The sequence below is a fragment of the Paramisgurnus dabryanus genome, chromosome 4, assembly GCF_030506205.2.
Source record: "Paramisgurnus dabryanus chromosome 4, PD_genome_1.1, whole genome shotgun sequence".
Lineage (NCBI taxonomy): Eukaryota > Metazoa > Chordata > Actinopteri > Cypriniformes > Cobitidae > Paramisgurnus > Paramisgurnus dabryanus.
Window position 1 is genome coordinate 41,264,022 of NC_133340.1, and position 12,989 is coordinate 41,277,010.

The 12,989-nt window shown below is 37.4% G+C and overlaps 1 pseudogene; it reads right to left on the reverse strand.

Annotated features, from left to right (window-relative positions):
* LOC135736147 (uncharacterized) overlaps nt 1-12,989 on the reverse strand; it is a 29,393-nt pseudogene that overhangs the window by 3,189 nt on the left and 13,215 nt on the right.

Below are 12,989 nucleotides of genomic sequence, written 5' to 3' on the forward strand. Positions count from 1 at the left end.
TACTGTGTGTTGATACAGTAGTGTTTGATAAGGTTTGGACCAGGACCAGACATGACAAATGAGATCCTGCCAAAGGTTCAGCTCTGTAAACCTCTGTGGTGTCCTTTCAGGACCTCCACGTGAAAAGATACAGACCAGATGATTCTTCATTTTTATCCGTAACTACAGCTCCACCTTTGCGACAACAAGGACATAGACCTCATTCGGGACGTTGCTCTCATTCAGTCTCTATTTGACTACACACATACACACACTCCCTCGTGCACGTCGCCACTGTGTGATCTTGCTATCAAGGCCTCAAAACCTTCCGTATGCTGTCAGGGCATTGCTGTTGATTCATGTCTTTCTTCCTCTTTCACACCAGAAATGCACACACACACACACACACACATATGTACACACCTCTGAATGAAGGCTTAACACTCTGTGCTGTAATTGAGGCCATGAGATATAGAGCTCTCTAACACATAGATAAATTCCCTGTCATCCTTCTACCTGTGCTGTGATTGGTTAAGAGATAGCGTCCCTGTGACAGCCAACATCTATACTTCAAACAGGCTGTCACCAGACACACATCATTTTCCATCAGCGAATCAGTCGGGCTTATCTAGGAAACGTTCTCTTAACGTTTTGAAGTGTTCTTCTTCGGGCATCCTTGACAAGCACTTCAATTGGATCTTTAATAGATGTAGATTAACCAGGCTTAAAATAAATAAATAATTAAATCGACAGAGATGGTTGCGTTTCGCTGGGGTACGCTCAGTCACTTGCTTGAGACTATTTTTAACTGAGGAAAATATATGTTTCGGTAGTAACATATTTTTTAGGGCCCTTTGCTTTTGACATTATAGTTTGTGTACTTGCCAGGAGTTATTATGTGCTGCTAGTGAAGTGTGTGGTGCTAGACGTTCTAGGCTGTTGGAGGGTGATCAGTCACAAGGCATTTGGCTCAGGTGATTGGCTCAAAAAGCCCATGAAGCAAATACGGCAACGCCTAGGGTGGTATGCCATTTTGGGAATATTGTGCCAGACTACAAACTGTGAGATAAATGAGAATGCTAATGGTTAGCATTCTTCAAGCATATTAGGAAAACTTATCATTGACAGACAGAGGGAATGTTTGAGCACCCTGTCATTATATTTGTAATTTCCTTTTATTCGCTACTAATATATTTAGACATGTCTAAGTACTAAGGTTATGGATGGAGAGTTTTAACCAGCTAGGCTAAAAGTTTAACAGACCGTGACTTTCCCAGGCATTGCCCATCATTGAAAACGTCAAAGCTGAGGGAATTGAAATGGCTAGAATTATGTATGTAGCATGTCTGAATTGATTAGCTAATTTTAACAGGTCGGTAGGGTTTCTATATTGCGGCCCGGTTTAATTGGAAGAGAAGGTTATATTAAAACTTCATGACATGTAATGTCAGTCTGCTGGGTGAAAATAGCAACCCTTCAAGATGTAAAGACACTGTGAAGTTTTGCACTGATGGGAGAAGCACTGAAATATTTTACTCAAGCCGATGCTCTGTTACTTCAGACAGAATCTAGTGGAGTAGAAATAAAAGCATCGCCTGAAAAACTCAACCCTGTATCAGGAAATTATGTACCTGTAATTTGTGAGACTTTTGCGTGACACTGACACGTTTTTCCGCCTTTTTGCGTGAACATGTCACGCATTTTTGTTTACGTGTCACTGTCACGTATTTGCTACTCAACTGTTTTGTCCTATTTGCAAACAATTGACGCTTCGGTTTGGGGTTAGATTTGGTGTTTGCGTCAGGATGTCACTTTAAGTATTGGTTTATATGTTTTTTTCATGATTTATTTTTTATATTTTATTATTTTTAAACCATTGACGCCTGGCATTAGGGTTAGAGTTGGGTTCGGGTAAGGATGTCATTTTATGTAAATCTAACCCTAAACCGAAGTGACAATGGTAAGAAAATAGGACAAAACAGTTGAGTAACAATCAGTGACACATAAACAGAAATGCAAACATGTCCACCCGAAAAGGCGGAAAACTGTGTCAGTGTCACGCAAAAGACTCACAAATTTAGAAGTCCCACGTATATTTGCTTGGCTTTTAGTAAATGCTTTGTATCTATATTGAGTTACGTTGCATTTATTTTGGTAGGAGTCTAATAAAGTTTTGTTTTGTCTAAAATAAAAATAATCATGTAGGGATCACTGTTTATAGCCCTATGATCATCTAAAAAATATTATTATTACAAGACACAGAGAGAGAAGATAAATCGGAGGGAAAAATCCAATAATGAATGGAAGCAATGTTATAAATTATCCGAATAATATACTTAATACTGCAGTTAATACATTTAAAAGCTGTACAGCCTGTAGAGTTATTGGTAATCCATTTCTTTACTTATATTACAATCTTGAATTAATGCTACACCTGGTACTAAAACAATGTATTTAGGCCTGAGCAAAAAGGCACACACACTTATTTTCATTGATCAAAGTCTAAATGACTCCTGAAATGACTTTCTTCATTGATCAGTTTCAGACTAACTGAATGTAAAACCACACGTTCATTTCCACACACCTAGTAACGGCTGAAAAAGAGCACAAAACATTTGGAAAACACCTTCTGCATAAACATGCTTTTTCTTAAAGGGATAGTTCACCTAAAAATTAAAATTCTGTTATCATTTACTTATACAAACCTGTATAGATTTCTTTGTTCTGATGACCACAAAAGAAGATGTTTTGAGGAGTGTTTGAAACCAAAGCAATCTTGAGCCCCATTCACTTCCATAGTATTCTTTTGGAAGTGAATGGGGCTCATGATCGGTTTGGTTACAAACATTCCTCAAAATATCTTCTCTTGTGACCATCAAAACAAATAAATTTATACAAGTTTGTAACAACATTTCATTTTTGGGTGAACTATCTCTTTAAATGGATAGTTCGACCCAGAACAATCCTGTCATTTTTTATTTACTTACCCTTAAATTGTTTCAAACTCATCTTGTTTCAAAGATGTTTTTGCTTTGAAAACAAGAGAAGGAATTTTTTTCTTTTCTTCAAAATGAATGTAAATAAGGATATAGGCTGACAGTACGTTCTGCCTTTTTTTTTAGTTTTATTAAGGTACACAAAAATGAGAACATATGGGGAAATATGATGTCAAACAGTTACATTTTGGGTGAAAACTGTGAAAAGGTTTTTTTATTTTTTTTTACTGCAGACTGAATACACTTACAGTACTTTATACTGCCCATCAACAATTTGAGTGTAATAATTCAGTGCTATTGCTAATAATGTGTTTAATTATCATGCAAGCATTTCAAATATATTTTCAACTATAAAGACGGGTGCATGCTTTTAAAAGTTCTGTTTCTTATAATGCCAAGAATCTTCCTTTCAGACAATAATTACGCACACAGACACATTTGTTTTTAGTCACCCACTCAGTGACTCACTGATCTAGTATTAAACTCTTTGTGTTAGGGGTAATTATTGTAACTAATAAAAGTTTGTGTCATTGTGTGGCAGAAACATGCATTCACAAAATAGCTAAATAGCTTATTTAAAGACATAATCATTGTGGATTATTAGTGGTGCTAAGACAAACATTATGATAATGTCGCTCGTACTAATTGTTAGGATTTTGTTTGTACCCATAATTCCAAGAATTTAACTTCAATACGCATCTTATCCTATATTGTTTGTGTGACCTTAAATAATACAGCATGTTTTGGTTGTTGTCTTATTAATTTACTTATCATAATAATTTATTTAAAATTGTTAAACTTTTTTTATTATTTTTTCAGGCAGATAATTGCAGAGCACCTACGTTTTTACATTTCCTTTTTGGTGTGTAAGTGTGTATTAGTACATGTTAAAGATATGCAAAAGGTACAAACCCCAAAGTAAATGATGCCGCAAGTTATCGTCTCCATTTTAAATCTCTTTTCTTAGACTTCAATAAACACACAGATTGTAGGCAACAGTTTACTTCCTGGGACCAACATGATCATAATTCCTCCCGCTTCGGATTTACAGCCTGTAAGTTAACTCCTGTTAGCAACCGAATCTTTCAAACATGGTAAGAAGCATCACGTGTCCGGCTGTCGTCAGAGGTATTCAGACCAATCACAAAGTACAGATTAGCTGGTCAATCAGGGACTCAGAGCTTTTCAAATCTGTGCGTTTCAGGAAGAAAGTGAAATCATGAGCTAAAAAAAAATTACGGTATGTGGAAAATAATGTGTTTTTTAACCATAAACCACGCGATTGGTGTGTAAATGTATTGGTGAGATTGCAAATAGCAAGCAACAGCTTACCTCTCAAGTTTTAGCCTCCACAGGACAAACATGTCAGCATCTGAAACTACGTAGGGACAAAACACGCTCTGTAAAACAGTTTGTTCTTTTTGGGCTACTGTAGAAACATGACGGCAACTACCACGTAAGGGGATCCGCGGTGTGTTTAAATAATAATGGCTCATTCCAAGGCAATAAAAACAATACAGTTCATTTTGTAAGTTCTTTATACACTGCTGATTATGAGAAAACTACACTCAAAAAAATTAAAAGTTGGATTTACTTAAAAAAACTTCGTCAAGTGGGTTCCACATAGCTTTGTTAAGTAATGCCAACAAATAAAATGTAAGTTGTATTTACTAAAAAAGTTTGTGTAAAATTGACAATTTAAATGTTGCATGGACTAAAGAAATCCTGGTAAAGTCACTATTATGAAACATTTAATTAATTAATAACTCCGTAACAACGAATCAATCAATCAGAGTGCAGCTGCTCAATACAACCTATTTTTAATTACAGTTTATCAAACATATCACAAACATATTTGAATTGCAATGTAACATTTCAAACCGTTTGTTGGTTCGTTTTGTTCTAAAATATATCAGAACAAGTTAATTAACTTATACTTGGCCACTTATTACTCAGGTACCCATCTAATCGTGCTACACTTTTGCAAGAGGGTACAACAATAGACCATTTTATTCTAAAGGCAAATCCTAGGGTTGTAAATGGACATGTAAAACCGTCTCTGGATGATTTTTGCACTTAATAAAGCCACATACCTTCTTTGTAGATATCAGAGATCAATTTAACATATTTCAATGCATTCTTTGGCACCTTTAAGGTGTTCTGGTCATATATCTGGTCTGTTTTATTAATGGTGTTATTTAAGGAGCTAGCCAAGAATGTCGACAATAACAGAGTCGTTACCCCCGGCAACTCTTGGCCCTTTTCCATTAGTCCGCAACCAAAGCAGAGCTTCACCCGCTCGAGGAGAATTACTCATCTTTCCTTAGCCTACACCCACCTCCACACTTCTGCCCCTCGATAGATACATTCAGGGATAGAGATAGGTAAGACAGTAAAAGGTTAAAGGAAAGAGATGAGACAAATGGAGGCAAAAATGAGAGAAAGATAGAAGGACTTAAAAAGACAGGGGGAGATACGAATCGATGGAGTCTAGTAATTACATGGTGATTTATGACTGAGAGGTGCAGTGGATCGCCTTTAATTTCACACCGTAACTCAAGTTTTTTTCCCGCCATGACTGAGCAAGGTCAGTGTGTGTGTCTGCGTGTGTATCCGGGGGTATATCACTTACACACACACACACTTCTGCTGAGTAGCATCCCTGTCACTGAGATATGATCATTCTGAACACGTATTTCACTGCCAATACAAGTCATCTCTCTTTCTGTCTCCCTCTCTTCCTCTTCGCATTGTCTCTCCGGTTCCACTTTTTTTCTATCTCCATCTCTCTGCCACTTTCTCACTCTCCATCACTCCGGCCAAACCATTTTACTTTTGGCAACTGCTCTTTTGCTGAGTGCAGTAATATGAATATGATGACACGCAGGACTCGGGCAGTAATCGCTTTGAGATCTGATAACTGATTCATTAAACGGCCGTGACAGCGAGGTGTTTTCTCAGCATAAAGAAAACGTCTCATCTCATAAGCCCATAGCGGTTAAATCAGAATCGATCCGAGCGATTTCTTTGTCAAACTTGTGTTTTGCAGCCTTTGTTTAATAGTACGTTTGTCAGACTGTCTCGTGTGAGTGTGTTTTTGAGGTCGCAAGTGGTGCGACGAAGAGTCTTGTGTGATCGTATTACGAATTTCTGTTTATGTGTCATTGTCACGTATTGGTAACTCAATTGTTTTGTCCTAATTTCTTACCATTTTTGCTTTGGTTTATAGGGTTAGATTTACATAAAATGCAATCCTTACCCAAACCCAACTCTAACCCTAATGCTATAATGGTTTAAAATGTAGAAAATATAAAAAAATTAATCTGAAAAAAATTGTATAAACCAATACTTAAAGTGACATGCAAACATAGGGTGACCATACGTGCCATTCTTCCCGGACGCATCCCGTCCAGGATTTTGTGTTCGTCTTTCGGAAGTCGTATTTGTTGACCGCATACGCCATAGAGGATTATTATTATTATAACAGAAAAGCAACCGTTACATTTTAAGGTAAGAATGAAACTACGATTGTATATCTTATGTTTTTAACTGAATGGCGTATGCGGTCAACAAATACGACTTCCGGAAGACGCACCGAAATCCTGGACGGGATGCGCCCGGGAAGAATGGCAGGTATGGTCACCCTATGCAAACACCAAATCTAACCCTAAACCGAAGCGAAAATGGTTTGAAAATAGGAAAAAGCAGTTGAGTAACTAATACGTGACAATGACACATAAACAGCAATTCGTTATACGATCATGAAAAAAACGCGGAAATTCGTGACAGTATCATGAAAAAGAACCAAAAAATTACGTGACTATAGGTACTATTTGTGAGACTGGGTAGTTATAATATACATAATAACGTTGTTATGCATTTATTGAAATTGATATACTTGGGGGTGTTTTTAACCTGTATTCGTTTGCTGTGGTGCGAGCCCGAGTGCGAAAGTTCCTGAGACCACCTGAAGCATTGATTGGGTTTCACACTTACTCGATTTTATTCACTTGCGTGAATCTCGCGTCATCACCAAGGGGCAACCTTTCGATCTCTATCATGAAGCCGACGCGGAAGTGACTTAAACATAGACTGTAAAAAAATATGGACGTAGTGTCAGGGACGTCACCCATAGGTTTGTGAAGAGCTTTTTCGCCAAACAGGCTTCTGTATTTTAAGAGAGTGTCCCTTTTGGCTATTTCCTCCCTAAAGCAAGTGGGAGACCCTCAGGCCTTGTCGGTATCTCTGACCAGGCCCGGATTAACATAGTGTAGTGCCCCAGGGTGACCACATTCGAAGACTCCCCCCCACAATTTTTTTTAAACTCTAGTCATTCAGGGCTCCAGACTAACTTTTTGTTATTAGGAGCACTTTAGCCACTGACTGAAAATTTTAGGAGTGCCAGCAGAAAATTTTGGGCGCATGCAAAGCTATTATTCACATTTTCCCAAAAAATATGCTTTACTGAATAATACTAAATAGACTTAACTCTATGCAGTTGCTGCACATGTCATTATGCACTTGATATATTTATGAAACTTTCAGAATAGGAAGTTATAAAGCAAAGAATCATAAGATCCCCATATCCAGATAGCATTGTATTGAGATGAGTGGCATGGCAAATACATACTTGTATCCTTTACATGTTTCTCGTCTTCTATCCAGTTTTCCTTAACTGGGCACTGATGTAGCTTTTCATTCTCATATATAATGTTTTTGGGTGTTAATGTAGACTAGAAGTTCTCTCGCTCTCTCATCTCTGCAATGTCTAATTTTAAACCCACGCACGCACGTCTTCTGTGAGATGTGTTGACTTCACCCGGGCTCCATAGACCTATCGGTAAATTCAACGGTGCGCATGGTGACAGACGATTGACACGTCATGCAAATGAGCGGTAAACACTCGATTGCGCAATCCGTATTTTGTCACTTGTAAAAAAACATTTTGATCGCAGTCTGAAGAGCCCTTGGTGCCCCCCATTGCCTGGTGCCCCAGGGCACTTGCCCAATCCTGTCTATGGATAATCCGCTCGGTCTCTGACATGCCTTGAATTTGCCCCAGGGATGGCGAACGCCTTTCTGAGGTCACGCTAACGTGTTCCCCACAGCGTTGCAATGTCGATGCAGCGTCTCTTTCCCTTCTTAGGGAACCAACTTTACATTCGTAATCTGAGACAGTTTTAAAGTCCCTCCTTTCTATAATTTAAACGTATGAGTCTAAAAATACACTTTTTTTACCTGGCTGCAAATAAATTATTTTCTACTGTAAAGTTGGGCATATTAACATGGAGGTCTATGGGAATTGTAAAAATAGTCAAAATCTTACACAATCACAACTTCTAGCGGCCAGTCAATAAATTGCAGTTTAAATCACTTCCGTACTGACTTCATCAGAGAGATCGGAAGGTTGCCCCTCGGACTTAAATTGCATTAGTCACTAGCATTAAGCAAGACGGGTGTGGTTTTAGCAACCAGCCGCATCAGCTTCACCCACGTCCCGCCTCTTTACCCATTTTCAGTTATCCACAGGTGATGCGCGGTGCTGCTATGCCAAGATGCCGATGGCAGGCTCTGCCTAGTATTGGCTTCAAAAAAACTATTCACAAACCAATGGGTGATGTCACGGACACTACGAGTCTATGGTCATCACCATTGCGTACTTACAAGAGGTTGTAAAACACGACTCAGCATATTTTTTGATATGTTGGTGTTATCATGCACAGCAGAGAGAACAATGGTTGTGTTGAAACTAATGATCAATGTCATTGCCTTAACGCATGCGCAGGTCACTTTGCTTCCTGGACGAGCGTGCACCCTAGTCCAAGGTGCTTTCTCATCTACGCAAACTGTGCCACACAGTTCCATTGCAACCGAACTCAGACAACCTCCCTCTGGTTTGGTAATCCGGTGCGCTCCCGGCTCCGCATGACAGCTTTCACATTACAAGTTTTTTATGTGAATTGTGCCCTGTTTCACTCTTAACTGCCAGTGTGAAAGCCCCCTTAGGCAATTCAATTCAAAATTGATTCATGATATGGGATGAAGGAATAAAAAGAAAGTATAATGAAAAAAAATAAAGCAAAAGTAAAAATAGTCAAAATCTTACACAATCACATTTTAATGTATTTATAGGAGATGCATTTGAATGTTTTTTTGAATCACAAACTTTCGCTTTTACACTTGCACACTCGAGTGACATCGCAGACACACTTTTGATTGTGTAATAGTGTTTGTGATGGGTTATTGTGTGATTAGCGTATACGGTTAAGGTGTGTGTCAGTCACATGCGTTCTTGTGGTTTAAACGGTAAACATTTTGAAGAAAGCACGTGAGTTTGTGGGTGTTTGTGGAGGTGCTTGGGAGTTTGACATGATGTTAGTGTTAGTGTGTGTGTGCGTATGTGTGTGTGTGTTAAGGTGGATCGTCACCTCGGTTGCTGTAGTGGTAACCCACATCCCTCTCTACCCCTCCTCCATGTTTGCAAGGAGGACGTAGGCGTATAACTGCCGACACGCACGACCTGCTCGATACTTACAATTCACAGCTTTTTCTTTGAAGTCTTGATCAACTCTTCTTCACCATCTCTTCAGCTTTCGTTTTCTTTCACACCTTGTTTATCATAAACTACTAGTATAAAAAAGAAGCGGTCCTATGATGGCAATTCCAAACCCATGTGATTTTCTTTCATCTGGGGAATATGAATGGAAAAATTTTGAAAAATTTTCAATTCAAAAAGTAAAACAAAAATGTTTAATTAATTTTGTTATTTTTTGTTAGCTAAACATTTTATAGCAGTGGATCTCAAACTTTTTTTTTACCTCAAAGCTCCACAACATTATTTGAAGACCCCAAAACAGAATTTCTAAAATATTCTAGAACTTGGCATAACTAGAAAGATGTATATTTGTTATAAAAAAATAAGTAGTAATTAGATTTTTATATTTTAATCTTTGTCCTTTTTTAAGTATATGTTCCTCAACTTTGTTAAGGCCCTAGTGAGCCCTGGACCTCTGCTTTATAAACACTGCTTTATACAATTTTTGTGCTATTTTCACCTCAACATTGGGTCAAAAAGGGACGAACCCAACCCGATGGGTTACATTAACCCAGAATTTTTTTATTTTTGACTCAACAATGGGTTAAAACAACCCAGCATTTTCATTCAATATTAAAGATATCAAAGTTATATTTTCACAGATTGTTTTTTAAATTATGTAGGAAAATAACACATTTTAAGGGGGTTTCACAAGCAAGGTCACATAAAAATTTGGTATAACAAGTATAGCAAGTATATAAAAGTATATTCACAAGTACAGTCACACTTGAACACACACACACACGACGTATCATCATCTAACCTAAGCTAACCTCTCTTGCAAAATATATGAATATATGGGGGCTCAAGAGCTTCACCAGTGCTTAACCCTGCAAGAGTGAGTCTGTGTGTGTAGGTCGTAGTAGCCTGTTGTGCCCCAGGCAAAGCAGTTAGCATTCAGCTCAGAGACTGGCAAAGCCTTTCAGGAAAAAAGAGGCTACACACACTGGTACACGTACGTGCACATGTTCTGCTCATGCACAGGAAGACATCATCACGTTTTTTGACTAACTATCACACAATTGCATGTGTGTGTTGTTTACTCTCCTGTCCCATGCTGTGTGACTGCAGGAGCGTGTCTGGATCTTAAAGAAAATCAGCCATAGATTAGATTCACTCCACTGAAAATTAATAGACAATAGTCTCCTTCACACTCTCCTGATAGACACACACACATGCACACGCACACACACATGCACAAACGCACACACATTGCTTTAACCAGGTTCCCTGCAGAGTTTTTATTTTCCTCAGAGGCCAAAACTTTCCCACAGCACCTGCCGATATAACAAAGCAGACACACAAACAAAAGTAGCGTTACACACCACATTCGTTTTGGGTGGAAAAGTACAAACTAACTGTGCAGTATAGTAAAACACACAGACTTGCATACACACAAACACACTTATAGCAAAATGTCTTATGTGTGAGTAGTGCTATGAGCCATGGTTGATTGGTGATGTCTTTGAGAGTATTATACATCTACATGACACACAAACACACAATGGCCAACCACACTGACAGTTTTTGCTTTTCTCATTTTTGCATTTCTCCAAAAAAGCTGATCTTCTATTCCTCAGTCTTTCTCTGAGTCTAAAAAGCTCGGTCTCTCTTTCAAATGAGCCCACATTTATTTTTTATTTCTTTAACAATCTCTGTTCTCTATTCTTTCTTTTTCACCAGTTCCCCCTCATTCCCTATAGCATTGTTTGGATGGCTGTGAGGGATTTTAATTTATAACTGCTGTAGAGAGATTAATTTCAGTAGCTGCTTAATTGGCCCTGAAACAACTTCCATTTGGAAACCAAATGCAACACTGCCGCCCACCACTTGGCATGACTGGTTCAATTTTACAGGCACCGCCTTTAAAGAGTCTTACAGCAGGTTTAGGTCGAAGGTTCTGTTGCAGGTGTGGGAATGGTGGTGAAACAAGAATGCACTATAGTACAAAAAAAAAAAAAAAAACAACTTAATAACAACATCACAGATTCATTGCTAAAATTGACTGATAATATGAGCTCATGGGAAATCTGCAATAGAAGGTTCAATTTTGTGTCTCCAAAAATGCCCCAACTGGATTAATATGGAACTGCCCAAGAAAGAACGTCCCTTTTACCGCTTTTAAGAGACAAAATTCAACCTACTGTTACTGTTTTTTTATTTTTGCGAGATTAGTAGTACAATGTAGAAATTCATTGTTGCTCTTACATTTTTAAGTTTAATCAACTTGAACTTACAATTCATTTAAACTTTCTTGACAATTGAGGAGTTGCTACTGTAAGACTTTTTTAAAATAAAGTTGAAATAATGTAAGCAAATTCAACTTTATTTTAATAATAAAAACTTAAAAATGTAAGTACAACAAGAAATATTGTACAGTGTACTAGATGTGTACTTCTTAATTTTAAAACTGTTTTTGTAAGTTAAAGGAAAACTGGATGGAAGACAAAAAACATGAAAAAAATATTTAAGGCTGTTTTTAAATATGGGGTGGTTTCCTGTACAGTGATTTGCTTAAGCCAGGACCAGGCCTTAGTTAAATTATTTAACTTTTTTTTTCTTATATTTTTTATAAATAAGCATTTCTTGAGAGACAACACTCACTCTGAAATATTTTAAGATATGTCAGAGCAATTTGTTTTAGATCAAGATAAAACTAACATTTCAGTTAGTCTGGGACTAAGCTTAAGCCCTGTCTGGGAAACCACCCTATGTTTTCCAGAGATTATGAAATAATTTGAGAAAATATCATACCAACACAAAAAAGGCATGTGATGGTGATATAAGTCACAAGACACGCAAGGACCAATGTTATTGATGTGCTGCCACATTTGAACTCCATGTTGCCATGGATTAGTGGCGGTCTGTGCATTTCACACCTAGGCCTTCGGTGGTGTCCTATCTGAATTAATCCATCTCGTAATACCATCATTTATGATGTCACAGCAATAGAAAAACATCTGAATTATCCATCTCGTAATACCATCATTATGATGTCACGGCAAAAAAAAACAAAAATTTTAATTAATCCTTCTTATAATACCAACATTATGATGTCACAACGACAGAAACACATATGAATTAGTCCATCTGGTAATACCATCATTATGATATCATGGCAATAGAAACCCATCAACAGTTTAATTGCAAAGTAAAACAGAAATTACTGCATTTTACACCTCAAGGAATAACAGTCAATTTTTAAATATAAAATAAATAAAAATATAAAAAAACACTACAAAATTATATGCATCGAATGTTATGCAGAAACCCGTTTGAAAGATATTTGAAATTAAGTCAAACTCTTTTTTTTCAAAACTAATTGCATAAATCGTTTTTGAAAAAGCTTACAAGTGTTTTGAAGAATAAAAAATATAATGAATTACTTTGTTGACAGTCTATTATTCTAAGATAATGCA